This window comes from Triticum aestivum, chromosome 1D, assembly GCF_018294505.1.
Source record: "Triticum aestivum cultivar Chinese Spring chromosome 1D, IWGSC CS RefSeq v2.1, whole genome shotgun sequence".
Lineage (NCBI taxonomy): Eukaryota > Viridiplantae > Streptophyta > Magnoliopsida > Poales > Poaceae > Triticum > Triticum aestivum.
In genome coordinates this window covers 330,980,163-331,003,428 of record NC_057796.1, presented here as the reverse complement: position 1 = coordinate 331,003,428, position 23,266 = coordinate 330,980,163, and positions in this window count along the sequence as shown.

Genomic DNA, 23,266 nt, shown 5'->3' with positions numbered 1-23,266 from the left:
GAAGTGCCATAAGTATGACAGAAAAGATTTTCGTTCGGCCCAAAATGTCACGGATGTGTCTTTTTTTTTGTAGTGTAGGCAAGCCACATTAGGGTCCCACATTACATACACTCAAAAAGTGTGGCAAGATTCCCTTAGGCTTGCCAACTTGTGGCTCTCATTTTGAAGAACTAATAACCTTAGGCAAGAGTGTCAACATTGTCTCTATGACAAGTGGGCCATAGGGGCAATAAAGTGTGGCAAGCCAAAGTGTGGCAAAAACCAAACACATGCCAACTAAACTGTGGCTGCCAAATTTTGGCTTGGCAAACGGTGGCTGGGAACCAAACAGCCCCAAAATCAGTATTAAAAACAACTAGGGCGCACCTAAAATGTCCAAATCCGAATAAACACGAACTGGAGTTAAATTCAAATATATGGAAATATTGTAGCGTCAAGAACTTTTCCCGGAAAAAAAAGTTGAGTAATATTCGGGGATTGTTTTCACACACGAAAAAAGGTTCGGTGGATGTCCTTCGAGCGCGACACGGTGACGCACCGTTCGATCGACCGCGCGGCCGCGGTTCACGCGCTTGCACAGGATTCTGTATCGTGGCTGTGGTAACTAATAAAGCGCTGCTAAGTCTAATGTTTACGTGTACTAGTATGGTTTTCTTTTAAGTTTGACCAACCCTATATAAAACTAAACTAAGCTCCCATACGCGCACTCATCAATATGCCGCCGCCGCCCTTGCGCATGCCGGCGCCCGCCTGCTCCGGCCAACAATTTCTCGCCCATCACGGCTGTGTCGCCGCCAAGCCGAAGGCTCGCCCGCTCACGTCGTCTGCAGTCCCTCCTCGTGATGCCGCCGCGCTGCCAAGCACGCGAGCAGCTGGTGGAGCCACGTCTATGCACGTAGCATATGAAGAGGAGGACAAGCGCGTGCTCCAGCACGCCGGCGAGGAGGAACTAGCGTGTCATTGTCATCTGCGCCCGCGGCGCGGAGGCGCGCATGGTGGCTGTCGCGGCGGAAGCCGGTCGCACGCTCGTCGAGCCCGCAAACTGGGTGCGGACGCGGAATCTACCTTCGAGACCTTGAATGCCACGTGGATCCTGCAATCTGAAGGAGCAATTTGGGTCAGTCGACTCTTGTGAGCCGTTTGATGCAACATGGATCGCTACAAGGGCTTCTTCAACCTCCGAAATAGATGCATGGTTCATCTTCTCAGCCCGCCACACGCCTAACCGCCTGCCGCCGCCGCCGCGCCCTCCCCTGAACCGCCTGCCACCGCCATGCTCCCCCACCCCCGCCATCCGTTTAACCCCAGGCACGATCCATTTTTTTCCGGCGAACTGCATTCCACACCCAACACTCATAAGATAGACCATGGGCACCCTGCCGTCTTCTTCCTTCACTCCGTCGAACTTCTTTCACAAATCGACTGACCCAAATTATACTACTAGTACGAACGTATTAACTACAGTAGGAACACGAAGATATGAGCAGTGGTACCAACTGCAAGAAGAACATTAGTAAGACATAGTACTAGTACTACTGTACGTACTAAAGACTTCAAATAATGAGAAAGAACATAAACATAGTTCTGCTGGGGCCTCAGCACAACACACCCTTGAAAATAAACTAAGCAACTAGTCCGCTTGACACTGCAGTAGAACCAGCATGAGCGACGGCACTGCCACCTACTCGGAGTCCGAGTCCACGTCCTCGACTTCATCCTTGTCCCTCTTCCTCTTTGCCGACGCTTCTTTGCTTGAACCGGACACTGGGCTCTGCTTCTTCATCCAACCCTTGTAGATATTTAAACAAAAGTAGGCATCCATTGCTGCGTACAGGATGTGATCTTCATCTAATGTCTTCGACTCCCATGCATGATGAAACTCGTGATGAGGTTTCTTAAGTTTAGCGTACGAACGATTAATCATGCCTGCTGCCAGGGTTAGTATTAAAGGCTGAGAGGAGGACACCGGCCCTTCCTTCTGGAGGTCGAAGGGGTCGCCTACAACGAGGCCTATCCGACCCAGGATTTCCTTGTCGTTCCTAAAGTCTACAGTAACAAATTTGACTCGGCCACCCTTGAGGAACTTCTTAAATTCCTCGCACTCAACGTCGGCATGGCATATGTGGTAGACCAAGCATAAGTCATGCACGCAAACCTGGATCACGGTGGGCTTCTTCTTCTTTGCCTCCTTTAGTTTCTTCTCGCTTCCCAGGACTGTGGTGTACTCAACATCTAGCCCAGCGACCCACTCATCATTTGAGTTTTCGAATATGCGTTTGAAGCGAGCAAGGCATTCTTTCACCGTTGCGGAAGAACGGGTGTAGATGACATCGAACTCATCGCCGGTGATGGTTCTAACGTTGTACTCACCGCCGATCATGGAGATTTGGGATGCCATGGATTTGGGAGGAGGGTTAGGATTAGTGGAACTGCCGTAATGTGAAAGGACGGGACAACTCGGAGCGAACTGTTGTAAGGTACTGTACTAGTAGAAGACAGGGATGAGTAGGGCGTGCGAACGGCGTGGGGTTGCTGGCTTGCCCGGTGGATAAACGGCTGCAAGCCCCCAAAGAGTTCTCGAGAACTATGCAGGACCCACTAGATGTCATGTCTACTAGACCCATATCGTAGGCCTGACGGTATAGCTTCCGCCTGTTCGCACGCCATGCCTGCTTGTGTGTAACTTCAATCAATTTTGTCAACTGTCGCGCCTCCCACGACCTTCGCCTCCCTCGCGCGGTCGGGACCTTTGAGACTTTGACCGGCTATAAATGAGCAATTTTTTGCCTACTCCGCATTCATGATACTCCCTCTGGTCCTTTTTACTTCCGTCAACCGTTTATACTAAAAATATCAATATCTACAATACTGATTATAATGCGTTTGCAAAGTGTTTGACCAAATTTATAAGTACTAAAAATATCAATATCTACAATATCGTTTCTTGTTTTGTGACATATCAACCAATAAGAGATGTGGGCGGTGCATGCTTTCGATGACTTGAGACTGCCAAACATGACATGCATTGGTTAGTTCATTGCATGCAATGCTATTAATTAGCAAAAAGACATTAAGTTTTCTTGTTCTCCTCTCCGCCTTGGTCGCGGTGCACAACGTAAGATGACTTACACACCTAGACGAAGGGAGTAACCCAAATAAGCAACTCTTGGGTGGGTTAGATTTTTTTGGGTTAGTTGAGTTCAAACTAACCCAAACTAACTCTAACACATGGATCCAAACGGGGCCAAGGTTAGCTATTAGAGTACTACTACCTCCCTTCTAGTTTAAATGGCTCGATTCAAAAATTTGACCTACTCTTAGCAAGATAGAGGCGGTGGAATAGTTTTTGTAGTACTTCACAAAAAAATGTGTTTACCAATGCATGCATGAACACTAGTTACTCTAACCCCCCTCTCTAATTTAATTCTTTGCCACATCAGCATGTTTGCTATTCCCGTGTGCATGATACCAGCTAAGATACCACCATTATGGCCAGCCTTAATCATCGCATGCAATAATTTAGTGCACCTTGAAATATGAACATGATTGGGGCGTGTATGTTTTTAATGACTTGAGACTATACCTAGCCCGGCATGCAAGATGAGATTTATTATGCACCGTTCCCCATACCTGCAGGAAGCCCGTTCGTCTCCAAATCTTTTCCTCTCCATGTGTGGAAACAATATGCCTGCCAGACTCTCCTTCTCCCTCCGGCGGTCCCACCACTCCACCCCGTGTGGAAAAAATCTGCATGCATGACTCTCCTCCCCCCGCGCTCGTCCAATCCATTGTGACCAGCAATATTTCCACCCCTTCCCTCCCCCATAATTTACTCCAACAAATATGCCCACGTAGCTGTTACTTAACTGCAGGTGCATTGGGTCACTGACATATGGGCCCAACAGGGGTCTGGCCCACATGTCAGTGATGCTACTGGACCTGCAGTTAAGTCAGTGCAGCTCAGTCCATATCTTACGTAGGTGTGCCATTGCTCGCTATAAATATTGCGCCTCCCACGACATCGCGATCTCCTCCGCCTCTTGTTCACGTTCATCGCTATATCCTCCCCCTCACTGGCTCCCTCTCACGTCGACCACCATGTCATCGCCCCTCCCAAGCCCTAGGTGCCCCTCGCTGCACCGCGCGGACGGTCATGCGTCGCCATTCCATTCCTCGCCGCCACTAGTCAAGGAGGACGCATCGGCGTTCCGCTCCTCGCCGCGACGCGACGCGTCGCCATCCCGTTCCTCGCCGCCACTAGTCCAGGAGGACGCGTCGGCGTTCCACTCCTCACTGCGATGCGTCGAGGTGGACGCGTCGGTGTTCCCAATCTCGCCAGCATGCGCGTCGGAGGACGCGTCGGCTCCCCGCTACGAGGAGGACGCCGCACCGCCCGCTGAGCCCCCAGCCTTGAAGAGCTTTGGAAAGAAATGGATGTCGCCTTGTGAAAGGCTTTGCCTCCAGCAGAGCGCGCCAAAATGGAGGCGGAGAAGAAGGCCGAGGAAGAGAAGCGCACCGCGGAACAAGCTGCCTGGGAGGCCTATGTCGCGTCTGAGAGAGTCAGGCAATTGGCTCTTTGGCAGAAGGCTCATGCGAGGGCCGTGAGGATGGCGGAGAACACCCGTGCCGATGCCCTGAGTGTAGTCGGGCCCAAGCGCCTCATCTACGCTTGGCGGTACGTGGACCGGGTGCACGCTTCCAGCGAGGAGGAGTACCTGTTGGCGCCGGATCACCACACCGGTGAGATCGCGCTCGCCCGCCGGCATGCTGCCAATCAGCACCTCGCGAGTTGCGAGGCTGAGGAAGAGGCATTGTGTCGGCGTGCTGGGAAACGGCCGCGCACTAGGGCACTCGTGGCGCGCTGCAAGCGCCATGGCTTTTAGGAGGAGTATAATTTTTGTTTCGTAAGGCGATCTCATTAGTTTTGGGACGCAAATGATAAATCCTGAACGTTCAAGAATTATTAGCGTCCTTAATTAAGTATGTAAAAGGGAAAGTTTGGAAACCTTGTGTATTTGTACGCATTTTGCAAGTATGTGCATATAGCACAAACTTTACTATATACTATCGCACTACACGTCTCTCTCTATATATGCTTGTAGACTGTGCTAGTCCCTCCGTCCAGTTCAATAAGTCATCTTTGGTTGTGCACCGTGACCAAGAAGGAGGGAAGACTTATACACCTAGATGGAGGGAGTACTACTATTACTTATGTATGTGCAAATGCACGTTTTGACATTACGATGCGGTTTTTGTAAAAGTAGAAAAACAGCACTAGTCAAGCTTGTGAAACGATTCAATGCAAAACAAATGCAAAAATGCTCGTTTGATTGTTTACTATTAGCTTCCTTCTCTGTGGTTATTTCTCTGTCGTACTTTGTACGGAGTATCTCACTGGTTGGAAAGGCATGCAAATTCCCAAACCGCTTCCTACACCCTGTATCGAATTTTTTGCCTAACAAGTTGTGCCGTGCAATTGGAATTCCAACTTGAGTACTACTACTAGTAGGAGTACCAGGGGCCAGTTCTTTTAGGCTTCTAGATTAGTAATCCCATAACTACTACCTCCGTCCTAGTTTATTGGTCCCCATTGTAATCTGTGTCAAATTTTGATCATAAATTTAACTAATGAAATGTTAGTGCATGTCACATGCACTAACATTTTATCAGTTAAATCTTTGGTCAAAATTTAGCACAAATTACAATGGTGAGGAATAAACCAGGACAGAGGTACTACTAGTAGTAGTTTAGAAGCCCAAATAAATGAGTGAGGCGCCTTAATGTTACTCTCCACTGTGACTAGTCTTATGGGAAAAGCTGGGGAAGCCGCCAAAAGAACTGGCCCTAGGAGTAGTAGCTAGGGATACTAGGAGTAGTAGCTAGGGATCGAGTGTGCGAGATGAACCGGAGAAAGTAAATGCAGAGAGATGAAATGCAAAAAAGACGGAGGGATGTGATGGTTGCTTGTCCGTTTATTTTACCAGGCCACTTATTACTGGGAGTGGTTGGGTTTTGTGATATGACGGCTTTACTGCCGCACCACGAGCAGGGTGAGACTCCCGTGCAGCGCCGCCCTCTACACTAGTACTACTACATCGGTCGTGGTTTATCCCCCATTGAATTTGACTGAAGATTTAACCGACAAAATCTTAGTTCATGTCAACAAAAACAATATCGTTGGATTCGTATTTGAACATAGTTTTCAACTATATAATTTTAGGTGACATGCATCATCATTTATCGTACTATATATAATGTTAGTTCAATTTTTGGTCGTACTAATCTATAGTAAGGTGCCCGTGCGTTGCACGGAAGAGTGAAATGCATTGATCGGGGAGTTGTTTATTTTGACAAAGGATGTGGGGGTCATCTCATGTGTAACGGGTATCGATAGGTTTGTTCGGATATTATTTCATCTCTATAGCTCACAAACATCCGGGTGAAATAGATAAAAAAAGTATCTTTTGCAAACAAAAGCGTTCAACTGTTCAACCTGCATCCAAAACTTGTGAAGAAATAACTCTTATTGTGCTTTGCAGGAAATGATCTTCAAGAATTAGTTTTTGAGTATCCATTGTTATATATATTGGCTACAGATGACATGGCACTTTCTTATATTTAACAGTTGGCTATACTATTTAAGTATTAACCATGCCCTTATACACCTAGACGGAGGGATTAAATCAGGATGACTTGGAAGGGGGCAGAGGATATGTAAGAAATGGTTCATCATAAGTCTTTCACCAGTACTGCAGTAAAAATTCATGCATGGAAGATTCTAGACTAAACCATAAATGGATACACTTTTATTCATGCGCGATACTCCAATAGAGCAAGATCATGCATGGAAGTCTCCACATGGTTAGACAACGGATTACAATGAGCGAAGACTAATGATCAACATTTAACTTGATAATGCAGATGTCCAGGTGAACCTCCTTGGAGTCCCCGTGCACATTGTTGGGGGTCAAATAATACCGTGCGTCTTCCATGTCCACATCGGCGGGAAAGTCCCAGCTCGGCAGAGTCCAAGTATGCTTGGCATAGCCAGTGTCGCCGCCCACGTACCTCCGAGGGGTAGTAATAGTGAGCACGCACCCGTACATCGGCCTCGTGTCAGTGTCAGCGGCGTCGCCCCTGACGAACACTACAGAGATGTGGCGGCGGCCTGTGCGGGCCTCGCCGGTGGCCACGATCAAGAGGAAGACGATGTCGTCCTCCTCCGAGACTAGCAGGCGGCGCTGATCCTCCAGCGACTCCGGCACGGTGAACGGGTAGCACGTCTCGTACTTGATGTTCTTCGCCAAGGGCCAGTAGTGATTGCCGCACGCCTGCATCAGGTGATGCACGATGTCCGCCGCGAGCCCCAAAACGGCACCGACACTCATAATAGTAGACGAAGGGCTCCTTGGAGGCATCGACCAGGCCGTCCATGAAATGGGAGTGGCTGTAGGGGACGTTCCGCCAGTTGAATATATGAGCAAGTTACTACAAGATTTAGTCTGAATAAGCACAAAATAAATCATGACGGCTATAACGGAGATTAAACTAATCATGCGGACTAGCATAGTAGATGAATAGATCGAATCTAGGACACATACTAGAAACATGAATTCTACCACAATTTCGAACAGGAAGGATGGAAACACATACGGTGCAATGGGAGCAGCACCATTGTCGTTGAGGTTGTCGCCCATGTCGTTGAGGAAGAGGTTGCCGAGGTCGGGAAGAAGTCGCCATCGGTGAAGTCGTCGCTGCTAGCAGTCGCGGGAGTGCGCTCCCCAAATTTCAACAGTGCCCGCCGAATGGAGCGCAGGAGGGAGTGGCTGTAGGGGACGTTGCGGCCGCCAAATGGAGCGCAGGAGTAGCCCACGAAGCAGTAGATGGTGCTCCTCCCTAGTCTCTATTCTTATCTCTATCTCTACTACTCTTCTTTGTTTTTTATAATATACTAGTTGTAGTTGTCAATCGAATAGTACTGCACCGTCCACTGCACGCCCGGCTGAACACGCCTCCTCGCCTCCATCAAACCCCTCTGTTAAACTCCCATGCAAACTAAGAAACCTACTCCGGCCTGCCGGAGGAAATTTTCCGGTTGCCGTTGGAGAATATAGAGTCACGTCCAATCCATTTGAGTTAATTGCGTGTATGATTCTCCCTCTATAAAAAGTTAATTGCATCCTTAATCTTGTATTCTAAGTACTCTATGGGTTCCACTGTCAGTACAGTGTACATGACTTGCAGGCTGGCTACATATTCGTACAGAAAGTTAAAAAGAAACAAATCCATGACTTGCAGGATTGGAGTTAGCACTGATGGCGGTTCGTAGTCGTTCCACGCTCGGGCATTAAAGTTTGTAACTATTTTAGATTAGAACATACTACTCCTCCGATGCTAGTAGTGGAGCAGAGTCCTACTCCACTACTACTCTACTCAAGCAAGTTAGGGCATAATACCAGGTACTGTAGGGAGTACCAGTACTGTGAGCACTCAAGCAAGTTGTCTGACTTCGATATGACCCTACGCTGCTGGTATGTGTCTCGTAAGTCAAGCGGCGTGCTGTAGTCATCATCACCTGTCCACTTCCCGCAGCACATATTCGCTTCTCCATCTTTGTCCGCTCTTCCATCCCCGCTAAGGCGCCTCCCCCCTTGTCCGAAACCCAAGCACTAACAATGGCAGAACCGAGCAGCGTCCGCCGAAAGAGTGGCTGGAATTCGCTCCCCGTAGAGGTAATCAAGCTCATTGTTTCGCGTGTGGACAATCTCAGTACCATGCCGCTCGCCGCATGCTCGTCGGGGCTGTACCGTTTACTCAAAGCCCTCAGGCCGGAGCTTTTTAAGCCAGCTCCTTGCTTGCTGATGCCGCCTGATCTTCAGAAACGGCGTGTCACGCAACATAACGATCGTAGGGTGGTGAGCATCAACCCCCTTGACTGCGATCTGATCCCCATCACCCTCAACTACATTAACGGTATGTACTGGGTCGGCATGAACACGTCTTGAATGGTGCTCGTCAACGGTCGCGGCAGCTGGATGCTCGTGGAGGTCTACACCCGGCGATTGATCCCCTTCCTTCGATTAACACTGCACTGCTTTGGCACCGCGGCCCAGAATACTCAGCAATCTTACAGTAGCCAACATGATACCAAGTTTGATTTGCTCAAGGTTGTAATCTGCCAAGTGCCCACAAGATCTGCGAATTATAAAGACTTCAGGCTAATTGCGTTCTTCAACCGCGGTCTCGCCTATCTGACAGGTCAATGCGGTAAGTGGATAAATCTGCACGTCCATCGCAGGATCATACATCCTCCATGGTTCTCTGATGCCATTGAACACAAGGGCTTCATTTACGCTGTCGACTCCTTCTATGGCTGGACGTATTGCTGGCCTACTCCAGTCATCGCTACAAACGGCTGTTACAGCAGTATGTTACTTTCCTATGATATCATGATGGCTTGCTTATATTACTGTCAACATTTACTGAAAAATATTCATGCTCATAACATGTTGTTCTTAAGATTGACTACATCAAGAGCCCTTTTTTATTTGACTCCAACTTTTTTAGGGTTATTTGACTCCAACTTGATATGATGTTGTAGGCCGCCTGGTGTCCCTACCCTTCCTAATCCCAGAACCTTTCAAAGAAAAGCGGCATGGCAGTTGCAGGTGGTTCCTGGCTCAATCAGACGACGGCGAACGATTGATGATCGTTCGCACGTACCAGATGTGTTGTTTCACGGAATACAATCACAGTCATTGCAAGGTCTTTGAGCAGGATCCCAGCTTCTCTGGGCCTTCAGGAATTTTTGACTGGAGGTTGGTAAGTAGCCTTGGTACACGCTCTATGTTTGTCGGACTGAATTATCCGATTAACCAGGAGATAACCGACGGCAAGGATCATGATGGCAGCGCGGTTTCGTTCATCAGGCAAAACTGTGTGTACACAGCGTACCATGCATCCCTGCATGCACCATACCCTGATATGTGCCGCCACGCTCTGCAGCCCAAAGTAGGAGAGAGGGTCGCAAGTATCAGACTTCGACCTGCTGGCTGGAGTTTCCCCCGTCAGGCACCCATCTGGTTCAAGCTGTCAGCCAATCTCCACAGCTTAATAAATAGTAATGTCTAACTGAGCCAGTTAGTTAGATGCGTACACTTGGTGTAGTAGGATCTTTATCTAGTTTGATGCATACACTTGTTCTTTTTTGGTAGCCCTTTGGTAATGATGGCTGATGTTTGGTTTGGAATAGAGAGTTGCGTCTTCACTCTTCTGGCCTGCTTACTGCTTCTGTTGCACCCCCAGCCTTGGTTGCTGCTGCTGCTGTTTTCAATGTACAATCAGTAGTATATTTCGTCTGTTGATTGAATAAATGTGTTGTTAGAACGACAAACACAATGTTTTGGAAGTTGTTGCATGGTTTGATCCTTTAGTGCCCCGTACCGTACGTAGCGCATACTATTTTTCGTACAAAACATATTTTCCACTTGTTGATAACATGCAGCCCACTGATGAAGGCCCAATAGAGAAGCCCATAATTAACTGGAAGGGAGGCTCTCACATGAATCCGGCCCAGGAACATGCTCATGGTCCCCTAAACATAAATAAGTACATAAATAAATAAAGCTAAATGCTCATGCACCAGTTTTTTAAATTCACGATTTAACAGGAGGATACTATTTCCTATGATAGTGTCGTTACATTCAGTCGATATTATTCTTCGGCAAAGATAGCGACCAGTCTTCTTTCTCCCAGCATTTTCTTCCTGCAACCAGTGGACCCATGCAAATCGTAGTCAATGTCGTAAATAGATCCGGTCCATTTTTATTTTTGAATAAGAATGTCCAACCCAGCCCAGCACATTGGCGACAACACTTTATCCTCCGCCTTGGTGCGCTCGCCGCGGCGCCGCCGTCCGGCCCTGTCAACATAGTTTTTTTTAAAACGGTCCCTGTCAGCATAGTGAATCGGGAGAGGACTGTAGTTGTGAGTATGACAGTACGGACCCACCAGGTCCACTCCCGAACACAATCAAGCGCCTCTTTTACTACTCAGATGAACCCCTCATTTTTTTACTCCAATCCACCCTGCTGATATCTGGGACCCACATCATTTTCAACGTATAGTCGATTAACGACAGAATTGCACAACTTTTTTTAGTAGTAATTCGGAGGAGCAGGCTATAAACTGGGTTGTGCAGTCTTTGTGGCCCGTCTAACAACATGACCAACCCAGCAGTTTTTTCTTTGGGAAAATAGGTAGCCCAGTATTTCTTTTTGAAGAATACCCAAGCTAGGCCTATTTGTTTTCTCCGACTTACTGGGCTGCAAATCTTTCAAGACGAGGAGGGATGCATTCCGGCCTGGCCAAAGAGTATGGTGAGTGTCTGTTAAAAGTAATATCAAAAGGGGTTAAAATTCCAAGATAATATAGCAAATGGGATATTAGTTTCTTTTTTTGTTTTTTGTTCTTCACTGATATCTTGTACACATTTCATTGGATTTAACATGACATAGTACTAATTTATTTTTAAATTTGTTTTAGTATGGCTACTAATTTTTGGATTAAGAATATTTTGTTCCCTAGCAAAAAATTGTGAGTTTTCAAAATTTCCCACATATTTGGTTAATTTTTTAACCCTGGTACTGACCAGAAAATGGGCAACAATTCTAAAAATGGAAAACTGGCTACAATAAATTCCATATGAATTAGAAAATGAGTAAAAATTATAAAAATAATAGCAAATGGGCTGTACACGCCACAGATTTTGAGGCTGACTTGTTTACGCAAGGCTTTGTCAGTCAACCCACAATTCTAGCAGCAGTGACTGTTGGATGTCCATCCAACGGCCGCGTGCTTCTTCAATCTCTGATCTTCCTGCTCCATCCGCCTAAACTAGCACCGGCGGGACTGCGTGCTCCCTCCTCTTGTGGCCCGCTGTGATGCCGCGTAGGCTTCCCCGGCCCACCCTCCTCCCTCCGCTGGCCTGGCCACACGCAATCAACTGCCTCCTTATTACGCGACAAAAATTGTTCCTCCCACTGACATCTGGGGCGCACCGGTTGGGAGGCTGACCTGTGGGCCTACTAAGTTGACGCGTACGCAGGGCTTGTCAACTTAGTCAACAAACGATTCTAGCAGCAGTAACCGTTGGATTTGAATCGAACGGCCCTGCTGCTTCTTCAATCGCTGCTCTTCTTGCACCAGCCGCCCAAACCAGCGCCAGCGAGACCGCCTGCTCCTGCCTCCAGTGGCCGGCTGTGCTGCCGTTGAGGCCTCATCGCCCCTACTACTCCCACCGCTAGCTAGGCCCTACGGTGACGGCAGCCTCACACCGCAGCCGAACCAGTGAACCCTCGTACTCCTCTCCGTGTGGGCATCCACTGCCGCGTCTTCCCCGGCTCCGCGTCGTCCCCTTCCTAGGCCTCGCCGTCGTCCACCGCCTTGGTGCTCTCGGTGCGGTGTGGTCAATGTGGTCAACGACCGACTTCCATCGGAAGAGTATTGTACGTGGAGAGGCTGGCCGCTGGGTCCACGGCCACAACCTAGTTTTTTTGTGATTTACCAAGTAAGTCGCTTTGTCAGGCCAGCTGGGCTGCAAATCTTTCAAGACGAGGAGAGCTTTCATTCGGCTGGCCGAGAAAATGGCCTATCAGTAATGAGAAATGGGATGTACATTTTTAAAACACATCAAACCGACAATTAGTTTCAAATCTCTATTTTTCATTTTGAGATTTTCAATTACATTAATTTTTATGCGTGGACAATTTGTTGGATTTTATATTGATATACATTTATTTTTAAAATTAGTTTGAATGTGACTCGAAATTTCGGGATTAAAAACAGTTCGGACCGCACCGAAATATGCAAAATTTCATATAATTTTTAACCGTGGCAACAATATGGGCTGTAATGCTAACAAAAAGAATATGGGCTCCAAAAAAACCCTTAAGAATTAGCAAATGGGCTGTAAATTATTAGAAATAATGGCAGATGGGCTGTATGCTGTTTTCCACAGATTTGAGGCTTTCCTAAAAAAAGGTTGACGCACAAGCAGTGACTGTTGGATGTTCATCCAACGGCCGTCGTGCTTCTTCAATCTCTGCTCTTCCTGCTCCAGCCGCTCAAACAAGCGCCAGCGGGACTGCCTGCTCCCTCCTCCCCGCGGCCGGCTGTGCTGCCGCGCAGGCCTCACTGCCCCACCATACTCCCATCGCTGGCCTAGCCATCCCTCTACTCACCCATACCTGTTGTTATTCTCCGGCGACGGCAGACGAACCACTAAACCCTCATACAGTCATACTCCCCTCCGCGTGGGAAACAACTGCCGAGTCTTCCCTGCCTCCGTATCGTTCCCTTCCTAGGCCTCGTCGTCGACCACCGCCCTGGTGCTCTCGGCGTGGCCTGGTCAACATGGTCAACGACTGACATGCATCTGAAGTGGACTGTACGTGGAGAGGCTGACAGCTGGGTCCACGGCCGCACGCAAGGAAATGCCTCCTTATTACGTGCAAAATAATGATTCCTCCACCTGACATCAGGGACCCACCGAAAGGGCCTCTGTATTTCATGAAAAAAACGTTACCGCCGCTGACAGCTCGGACCCACCAGCTATATCTTCGCACGCAAGGAAGTGCCTCCTTATTACGCACAAAAAAATGAATACTCCCCCTATTAGCTGGGACCCAGTATAGTGGCAGGCTGACTTGTGGGCCTACTAAGTTGACGGGGACGGAGGGCTTTGTCAACTTAGTCAATATGCACGATTCTAGCTCTAGTGACCATACAATGTCCATCCAACGGCCGTAGTGCTTCTTTAACCTCTGGTCTTCTTGCTCCAGCCGCGCAAACCAGCGCCGGTCGTGCCTCGTGCTCCTGCCTCCCGTGGCCGGCTGCGATGCGGCGGAGGTTTCCATCGGATGTGGACTGTACGTGGAGAGGCTGACAGCTGGGTCCACGGCCGCAGCAAGGAAGTGCCTCCTTGTTACGCGCAAAATAAGTATTCCTCCACCTGATAGCGGGGACCCACCGGACGGGCCACCGCTTTTCGCGAAAAAAACATTTCCCCCTGACTGGTGGGACCCACGAGCTACATCTTCGCATGCAAGGAAGTGCGTCCTGAAAAAAAAACGATTCGCCCCCCTGGCTGCTGGGACCCACCAGCTACATCTTCGCAGGCAAGGAAGAGCCTGACAGTCGAGACCCACCTGGTCGAAGCGTACGTAGCGTTGTCATTCTGGTCGCGAACGTGTACATACATACTGGTCGATGTAGAGGCGCGCACGTGTCGTAGTAGAGGCGCGCACGTAGCATGTACACGTACGTACAACGGCCATGGTACAAGAAAGTAAATACGACCACTTACGTACATACGGGCGGGGTCTCGAATGCCTACTAGCGCGTACATACGACCAGGGCTCGTGTACATGGCTGGGTCTGAACGGAGAAACAACGTCGTCGTCGTGTTCATGGGGAGGCAACAGAATGCGTCGTGTTCATCGGGAGGCAACGGAACGCGTGGGAGCCAACCGGCTTGGACGGAACAGCCGATGGAAACGAGGCCTGGCGTATCGCAGAACGGAGGAAACAGCCTTGTGTTCGACTGGCCATGTTTGAAATGGGATCCTGTTCATCAGGAGGGGTCTGGTGCAAAACGGAGGAAACGGGCCTCCTACGGTCGAAACGGGGGTCCTGTTGATCGGGAGGGGTGTGGCGTACCGCAAAACGGAGGGAACGGACTTGTGTTGGAGCGCTACGGTCGAAACGGGGGTCCTATTCATCGGGAGGGGTGTGGCATACCGCAAAACGGGACTCCACGGGATACTGTTCATCTCCACCGTCGACCCCCTCCAGCCTCCACGGGCTACTGTTCATCCACCGTCGATCTCCTCCAGCCTCCACCTGCGACTGTTCATCCATGGGCTGTTGTTCATCCAGCCTCCACCGCGCGCTACTCCACCGGCTACTGTTCAACCAGCCCTCTCCACGGGCTCCTGTTCAACGACCCCTCCACGAGCTACTGTTCATCCAGTCCTCCACCGTCTACTGTTCATCCTGCCATCCACGGGGTGGTCCTGTTCATCCTGCCCTCCACGGGGTCATGTTCATCCAGCCCCAACCGGCTCGATCGATCGGGGTCCTGTTCATCCAGAGGCAACACCACGGGGTCCTGTTCATCCACCCCCACCGGGAACTATTCATCCAAAACCCCCAGCAACGCTCACTGTTCATCCAGAGGCAGCATCGATCGGCTTGAGTTAGCAGCAGTAGCGAAGGAATCGCTCGATCGGGTTCAGTTAACAGTCATCGATCGATCGCTCGGGTTCAGTAACGCGTAGCCTGCAGTGCAATCGCTCGGGTTCAGTTAGCGGCCAACGCCTCGCTCCGGTTCAGTTAGAGCCCAATGCCTCGCACCCACGTGCATGCGTGTACGAGAGAAACGTGCATCGCTCATCCCCGACCAGCCACCGTACCGGGAACACCCCGATATTTTCCTCGCCCTCCCTTCTACCACGGTTTTTCCCGTCATGGACGGCCCAAAGAATGTCATGCAGCTGCGTCTCCGGCCCGCCCAGGACGAAAAGCCCATTTTCTGTCATGATTTTTTGTCATAGAAGTAGGACCCCACCACATCTATGATGATATCGGGTTTTGTCACAATTATCGTCATAGAAGTGTCATAAGTATGACAATTTTTTTTTCGGCCCAAAATGTCACGGATGTGTCTTTTTTTTTGTAGTGAACAGACATGACACATATTTGTATTGTTGCCATTTAGGATAAAAGGATGGGCTTTCTTCATATTGTTTGGATCTATCCCTCTACATGACGTCATCTTGTTTAAGGCGTTACTCCGTTCTTGTAACTTGATGCACTAGATGCATGTTGGATAGACGTCGATGTGTGGAGTAATAGTAGTAGATGCAGGCAGGACTCGGTCTACTTGTCTCGGCCGTGATTGTTGGGGAACGTGGTAATTTCGAAAAAAATTCCTACACAGACGCAAGATCATGGTGATGCATAGCAATGAGAGAGGAGAGTATTGTCCACGTATGCTCGTAGACCGAAAGCGGAAGCGTTATGACAACGCGGTTGATGTAGTCGTACGTCTTCACGATCCGACCGATCCAAGTACCGAACACACGGCACCTCCGAGTTCAGCACACGTTCAGCTCGATGACGTCCCACGAACTCTGATCCAGCAGAGCTTTGCGGGAGAGTTCCGTCAGCACGACGGCGTGATGACGGTGTTGATGATGCTACCGACGAAGGGCTTTGCCTAAGCACCCCTATGATATTACCGAGGTGGAATATGGTGGAGGGGGGCACCGCACACGGCTAAGAGATCAATGATCAATTGTTGTGTCTCCAACCCGTATATAAAGGAGTGGAGGAGGGGGAGGGCTGGCCCTCTCTATGGCGCGCCCTAGGGGAGTCCTACTCCCATCGGGAGTAGGATTCCCCCTTTCCTAGTAGAACTAGGAGCCCTTCCAAGTAGTAGGAGTAGGAGAGAAGGAAAGGGAAAAGAGAAGAGAAGGAAGGAGGGGGCGCCGCCCCTCCCCCTAGTCCAATTTGGACTAAGCCTTGGGGGCATGCAGCCTCCCATCTCTCTTTCCCTAAAGCCCAATAAGGCCCATATACTCCCCGGCGAATTCCCGTAACTCCCCGGTACTCCAAAAAATACCCGAATCACTCGGAACCTTTCCGATGTCTGAATATAGTCGTCCAATATCTTGATTTTTACGTCTAGACCATTTCGAGACTCCTCGTCATGTCCCCGATCTCATCCGGGACTCCGAACTACCTTCGATACATCAAAACACATAAACTCATAATACCGATCGTCACCGAACTTTAAGTGTGCGGACCCTACGGGTTCGAGAACTATGTAGACATGACCGAGACACGTCTCCGATCAATAACCAATAGCGGAACCTGGAACCTCATATTGGCTCCCACATATTCTACGAATATCTTTATCGGTCAAACCGCATAACAACATACGTTGTTCCCTTTGTCATCGGTATGTTACTTGCCCGAGATTCGATCGTCGGTATCTCAATACCTAGTTCAATCTCGTTACCGGCAAGTCTCTTTACTCGTTACGTAATGCATCGTCCCGCAACTAACTCATTAGTCACATTGCTTGCAAGGCTTATAGTGATGTGCATTACCGAGAGGGCCCAGAGATACCTCTCTGACAATCGGAGTGACAAATCCTAATCTCGAAATACGCCAACTCAACAAGTACTTTCGAAGACACCTGTAGAGCACCTTTATAATCACCCAGTTACGTTGTGACGTTTTGTAGCACACAAAATGTTCCTCCGGTAAACGGGAGTTGCATAATCTCATAGTCATAGGAACATGTATAAGTCATGAAGAAAGCAATAGCAACATACTAAACGATCAAGTGCTAAGCTAACGGAATGGATCAAGTCAATCACATCATTCTCCTAATGATGTGATCCCGTTAATCAAATGACAACTCATGTCCATGGCTAGGAAACTCAACTATCTTTGATCAACGAGCTAGTCAAGTAGAGGCATACTAGTGACACTATGTTTGTCTATGTATTCACACATGTATTATGTTTCCGGTTAATACAATTCTAGCATGAATAATGAACATTCATCATGATATAAGGAAATAAATAATAACTTTATTATTGCCTCTAGGGCATATTTCCTTCAGTCTCCCACTTGCACTAGAGTCAATAATCTAGATCACATCGCCATGTGATTTAACATCAATAGTTCACATCACCATGTGATTAACACCCATAGTTCACATCGTCATGTGACCAACACCCAAAGGGTTTACTAGAGTCAGCAATCTAGTTCACATCGCCATGTGATTAACACCCAAATAGTACAAAGGTGTGATCATGTTTTGCTTGTGAGAGAAGTTTAGTCAACGGGTCTGGCAAATTCAGATCTGTATGTATTTTGCAAATTTCTATGTCAACAATGCTCTACACGGAGCTACTCTAGCTAATTGCTCCCACTTTCAATATGTGTACAGATTGAGATTTAGAGTCATCTGGATCACAGCCAAAACTTGCATCGACGTAACCCTTTACGATGAACTTTTTGTCACCTCCATAACCGAGAAACATATCCTTATTCCACTAAGGATACTTTTGACCAATGTCAAGTGATCTACTCCTAGATCACTATTGTAGTCCCTTGCCAAACTCAGGGCAGGGTATACAATAGGTCTGGTACATAGCATGGCATACTTTATAGAACCTATAGCTGCGGCATAGGGAATGACTTTCATTCATTCTTACTCAACTTCACACCTTGAAACACATGCAAGAACTCTTTCTTTGACTGTTCCATTTTGAACTACTTCAAAAAATTGTCAAGGTATGTACTCATTGAAAATTTTTATCAAGCGTCTTGATCTATCTCTATAGATCTTGATGCTCAATATGTAAGCAGCTTCACCGAGGTCTTTCTTTGAAAAACTCCTTTCAAACACTCCTTTATGCTTTACCGAAAATTCTACATCATTTTCGATCGACAATATGTCATTCACATATACTTATCAGAAAGGCTGTAGTGCTCCCACTCACTTTCTTGTAAATACAGGCTTCACCACAAGTCTGTATAAAACAATATGCTTTGATCAACTCATCAAAGCGTATATTCCAACTCCGAGATGCTTGCACTAGTCCATAGATGGATCGCTGGAGCTTGCACATTTTGTTAGCACCTTTAGGATCGACAAAACCTTCTGGTTGCATCATATACAACTCTTCTTTAAGAAATCCATTAAGGAATGTAGTTTTGACATCCATTTGCCAGATTTCATAAAATGTGGCAATTTGCTAACATGATTCGGACAGACTTAAGCATCGCTACGAGTGAAAAAATCTCATCATAGTCAACACCTTGAACTTTGTCAAAAACCTTTTTCGACAAGTCTAGCTTTGTAGATAGTAACACTACTATCAGCGTCCGTCTTCCTATTGAAGATCCATTTATTTTCTATGGCTTGCTGATCATCAGGCAAGTCAACCAAAGTCCATACTTTGTTCTCATACATGGATCCCATCTCAGATTTCATGGCCTCAAGCCATTTCGCGGAATCCAGGCTCATCATCGCTTCCTCATAGTTCGTAGGTTCGTCATGGTCAAGTAACATGACCTCCAGCACAGGATTACCGTACCACTCTAGTGCGGATCTCACTCTGGTTGACCTACGAGGTTCGGTAGTAACTTTATCTGAAGTTACATGATCATCATCATTAGCGTCCTCACTAATTGGTGTAGGAGTCACAGGAACAGATTTTTGTGATGAACTACTTTACAATAAGGGAGCAGGTACAGTTACCTCATCAAGTTCTACTTTCCTCCCAATCACTTCTTTCGAGAGAAACTACTTCTCTAGAAAGGATCCATTCTTAGCAACGAATGTCTTACCTTCGGATCTGTGATAGAAGGTGTACCCAACATTTTCTTTTGGGTGTCCTATGAAGACGCACTTCTCCGATTTGGGTTCGAGCTTATCAGGTTGAAACTTTTTCACATAAGCATCGTATCCCCAAACTTTAAGAAACGACAGCTTAGGTTTCTTGCTAAACCATAGCTCATACGGTGTCGTCTCAACGGATTAGATGGTTCCCTATTTAATGTGAATGCAGCTGCCTCTAATGCATAACCCTAGAACGATAGTGGTAAATCGGTAAGAGACATCATAGGTTGCGCTATATCCAATAAAGTACGGTTATGACGTTCAGACACACCATTATGCTGTGGTGTTCCAGGTGGCATGAGTTTGTGAAACTATTCCACATTGTTTTAATTCAAGGCCAAACTTGTAACTCAAATATTCGTCTCCGCGATCAAATCGCAGAAAAACTTTTATTTTCTTGTTACAATGATTCTCCACTTCACTCTGAAATTATTTGAACTTTTCAACTGTTTCAGTTTCATTAAGTAGATATACCCATATCTGCTCAAATCATCTATGAAGGTCAGGAAATAACGATACCCGCCGTGAGCCTCAACACTCATCGGACCGCATACATCGGTATGTATTATTTCCAATAAGTCAGTAGCTCTCTCAATTGTTTCGGAGAACGGAGTCTTAGTTATCTTGCCCATGAGGCATGGTTCGCAAGCATCAAGTGATCCAGAAGCCCATCAGCATGGATTTTCTTCATGCGCTTTACACCAATATGACCTAAACGTCAGTGTCACAAATAAGTTGCACTATCATTATTAACTTTGCACCTTTTGGCTTCAATATTATGAATATGTGTATTTTTTTGACTGGTGACTGTAGGGAAAACCCCCCACAGCATTCAAAACTTTATTTCAAAACAAAGTAGCATACAATATACAAGGATTACAAGGGGTAATCAGAAGAGAAAACTAAAAACTAAAGATCTAGAGATACAAAACCTCAAGGAGGAAGAAAGGAAATCCACTTAAGAAGCTCTTCCTTGTACCTAGCCTTAACTCTGTGCTGCATTAGCAAAATATCATGGATAAAAGCACTCCTCCACTTGTTGAAACTCTGCCTCTCATGCCTAAACACCTTTGCATTCCAGATTATCCATATGTTCCAGCAAGCAATAAAAACAACTTCAGTGAAAAAAGGCTTTGCAAAGTCCTGTTTAGCTTGCAAAACAATATCAGACATGTCATTCCCAGGTGACCATGTGATTTGCAGGTAATTCCATATTTTGACACTGAAGTTGCATTCAAAAAACAGATGATTCCTGGTCTCTCTAGTCCATATTCTGACACTATCATTATTAACTTTGCATCTTTTGGCTTCAATATTATGAATATGTGTATTACTACGATCGAGATCCAACAAACCATTTTCATTGGGTGTATGACCATAGAAGGTTTTATTCATGTAAACAGAACAACAATTATTCTCTAACTTAAATGAATAACCGTATTGCAATAAACATGATCAAATCATATCCATGCTCAACGCAAACACCAAATAACACTTATTTAGGTTCAACACTAATCCCGAAAATATAGGGAGTGTGCGATGATGATCATATCAATCTTGGAACTACTTCCAACACACATCGTCACTTCACCCTTAACTAGTCTCTGTTCATTCTGCAACTCCCGTTTCGAGTTACTAATCTTAGCAACTGAACTAGTATGAAATACTAAGGGGTTGCTATAAACACTAGTAAAGTACACATCAATAACATGTATATCAAATATACCTTTGTTCACTATGCCATCCTTCTTATCCGCCAAGTATCTAGGACAGTTCCACTTCTAGTGACTAGTCCCTTTGCAGTAGAAGCACTTAGTCTCGGGCTTAGGTCCAGACTTGGGCTTCTTCACTTGAGCAGCAACTCGCTTGCCATTCTTCTTGAAGTTCCCCTTCTTGCCTTTGCCCTTTTCTTGAAACTAGTGGTCTTGTCAACCATCAACACTTGATGTTTTTCTTGATTTCTACCTTCGTCGATTTCAGCATCACGAAGAGCTTGGGAATCGTTTCCGTTATCCCTTTCATATTATAGTTCATCACAAAGTTCTAGTAACTTGGTGATAGTGACTAGAGAACTCTGCCAATCCCTATCTTATCTGGAAGATTAACTCCCACTTGATTCAAATGATTGTAGTACTCAGACATTCTGAGCACATGCTCACTAGCTGAGCAATTCTCCTCCATCTTTTAGGCAAAGTACTGTCAGAGGTCTCATACCTCTCGACATGGGCATGAGTATGAAATACTAATTTCAACTCTTGGAACATCTCATATGCTCCATGGTGTTTCAAAAAACGTCTTTGAAGCATCGATTCTAAGCCGTAAAGCATGGTGCACTGAACTATCAAGTAGTCATCATATCGAGCTTGCCAAACGTTCATAATGTCTGAAGTTGCTCCTGCAATCGGTCTGTCACCTAGTGGTGCATCAAGGACATAATTCTTCTGTGCAGCAATGAGGATAATCCTCAGATCACGGATCCAATCCATATCATGCTACTAACATCTTTCAACTTAGTTTTCTCTAGGAACATATCAAAAATAAAACAGGGGAGCTAAACGCGAGCAATTTATCTACAACATAGATATGCTAATACTACCAGGACTAAGTTCATGATAAATTAAAGTTCAATTAATCATATTACTTAAGAACTCCCTCTTAGATAGACATCCCTCTAATCATCTAAGTGATCACGTGATCCAAATCAACTAAACCATGTCCGATCATCATGTGAGATGGAGTAGTTTTCAATGGTGAACATCACTAAGTTGATCATATCTTCTATATGATTCACGCTCGACCTTTCGGTCTCCAGTGTTCCGAGGCCATATCTGCATATGCTAGGCTCGTCAAGTTTAACACGAGTATTCTGCGTGTGCAAAACTGGCTTGCACCCGTTGTAGATGAACGTAGAGCTTATCACACCCGATCATCAGGTGGTGTCTCGGCACGACGAACTTTGGCAACGGTGCATACTCAGGGAGAACACTTTTATCTTGAAATTTAGTGAGAGATCATCTTATAATGCTACCGTCAATCAAAGCAAAATAAGATGCATAAAAGATAAACATCACATGCAATCAATATAAGTGATATGATATGGCCATCATCATCTTGTGCTTGTGGTCTCCATCTCCGAAGCACCGTCATGATCACCATCGTCACCGGCGCGACACCTTGATCTCCATTGTAGAATCGTTGTCGTCTCGCCAACTATTACTTCTACGACTATCGCTAACGCTTAGTGATAAAGTAAAGAAATTACAGGGCGATTGCATTGCATACAATAAAGCGACAATCATATGGCTCCTGCCAGTTGCCGATAACTCGGTTACAAAACCTGATCATCTCATACAATAAAATATAGCATCATGCCTTGACCATATCACATCACAACATGCCCTGCAAAAACAAGTTAGACGTCCTCTACTTTGTTGTTGCAAGTTTTATGTGGCTGCTACGGGCTGAGCAAGAACCGTTCTTACCTACGCATCAAAACCACAACGATAGTTCATCAAGTTAGTGCTATTTTAACCTTCTCAAGGACCGGGCTTAGCCACACTCGGTTCAACTAAAGTTGGAGAAACTGACACCCGCCAGCCACCTATGTGCAAAGCACATCGGTACAACCAGTCTCGCGTAAGCGTACGCGTAATGTCGGTCCGGGCCGCTTCATCCAACAATACCGCCGAACCAAAGTATGACATGCTGGTAAGCAGTATGACTTGTATCGCCCACAATTCACTAGTGTTCTACTCGTGCAAATGACATCAACGCATAAAACCA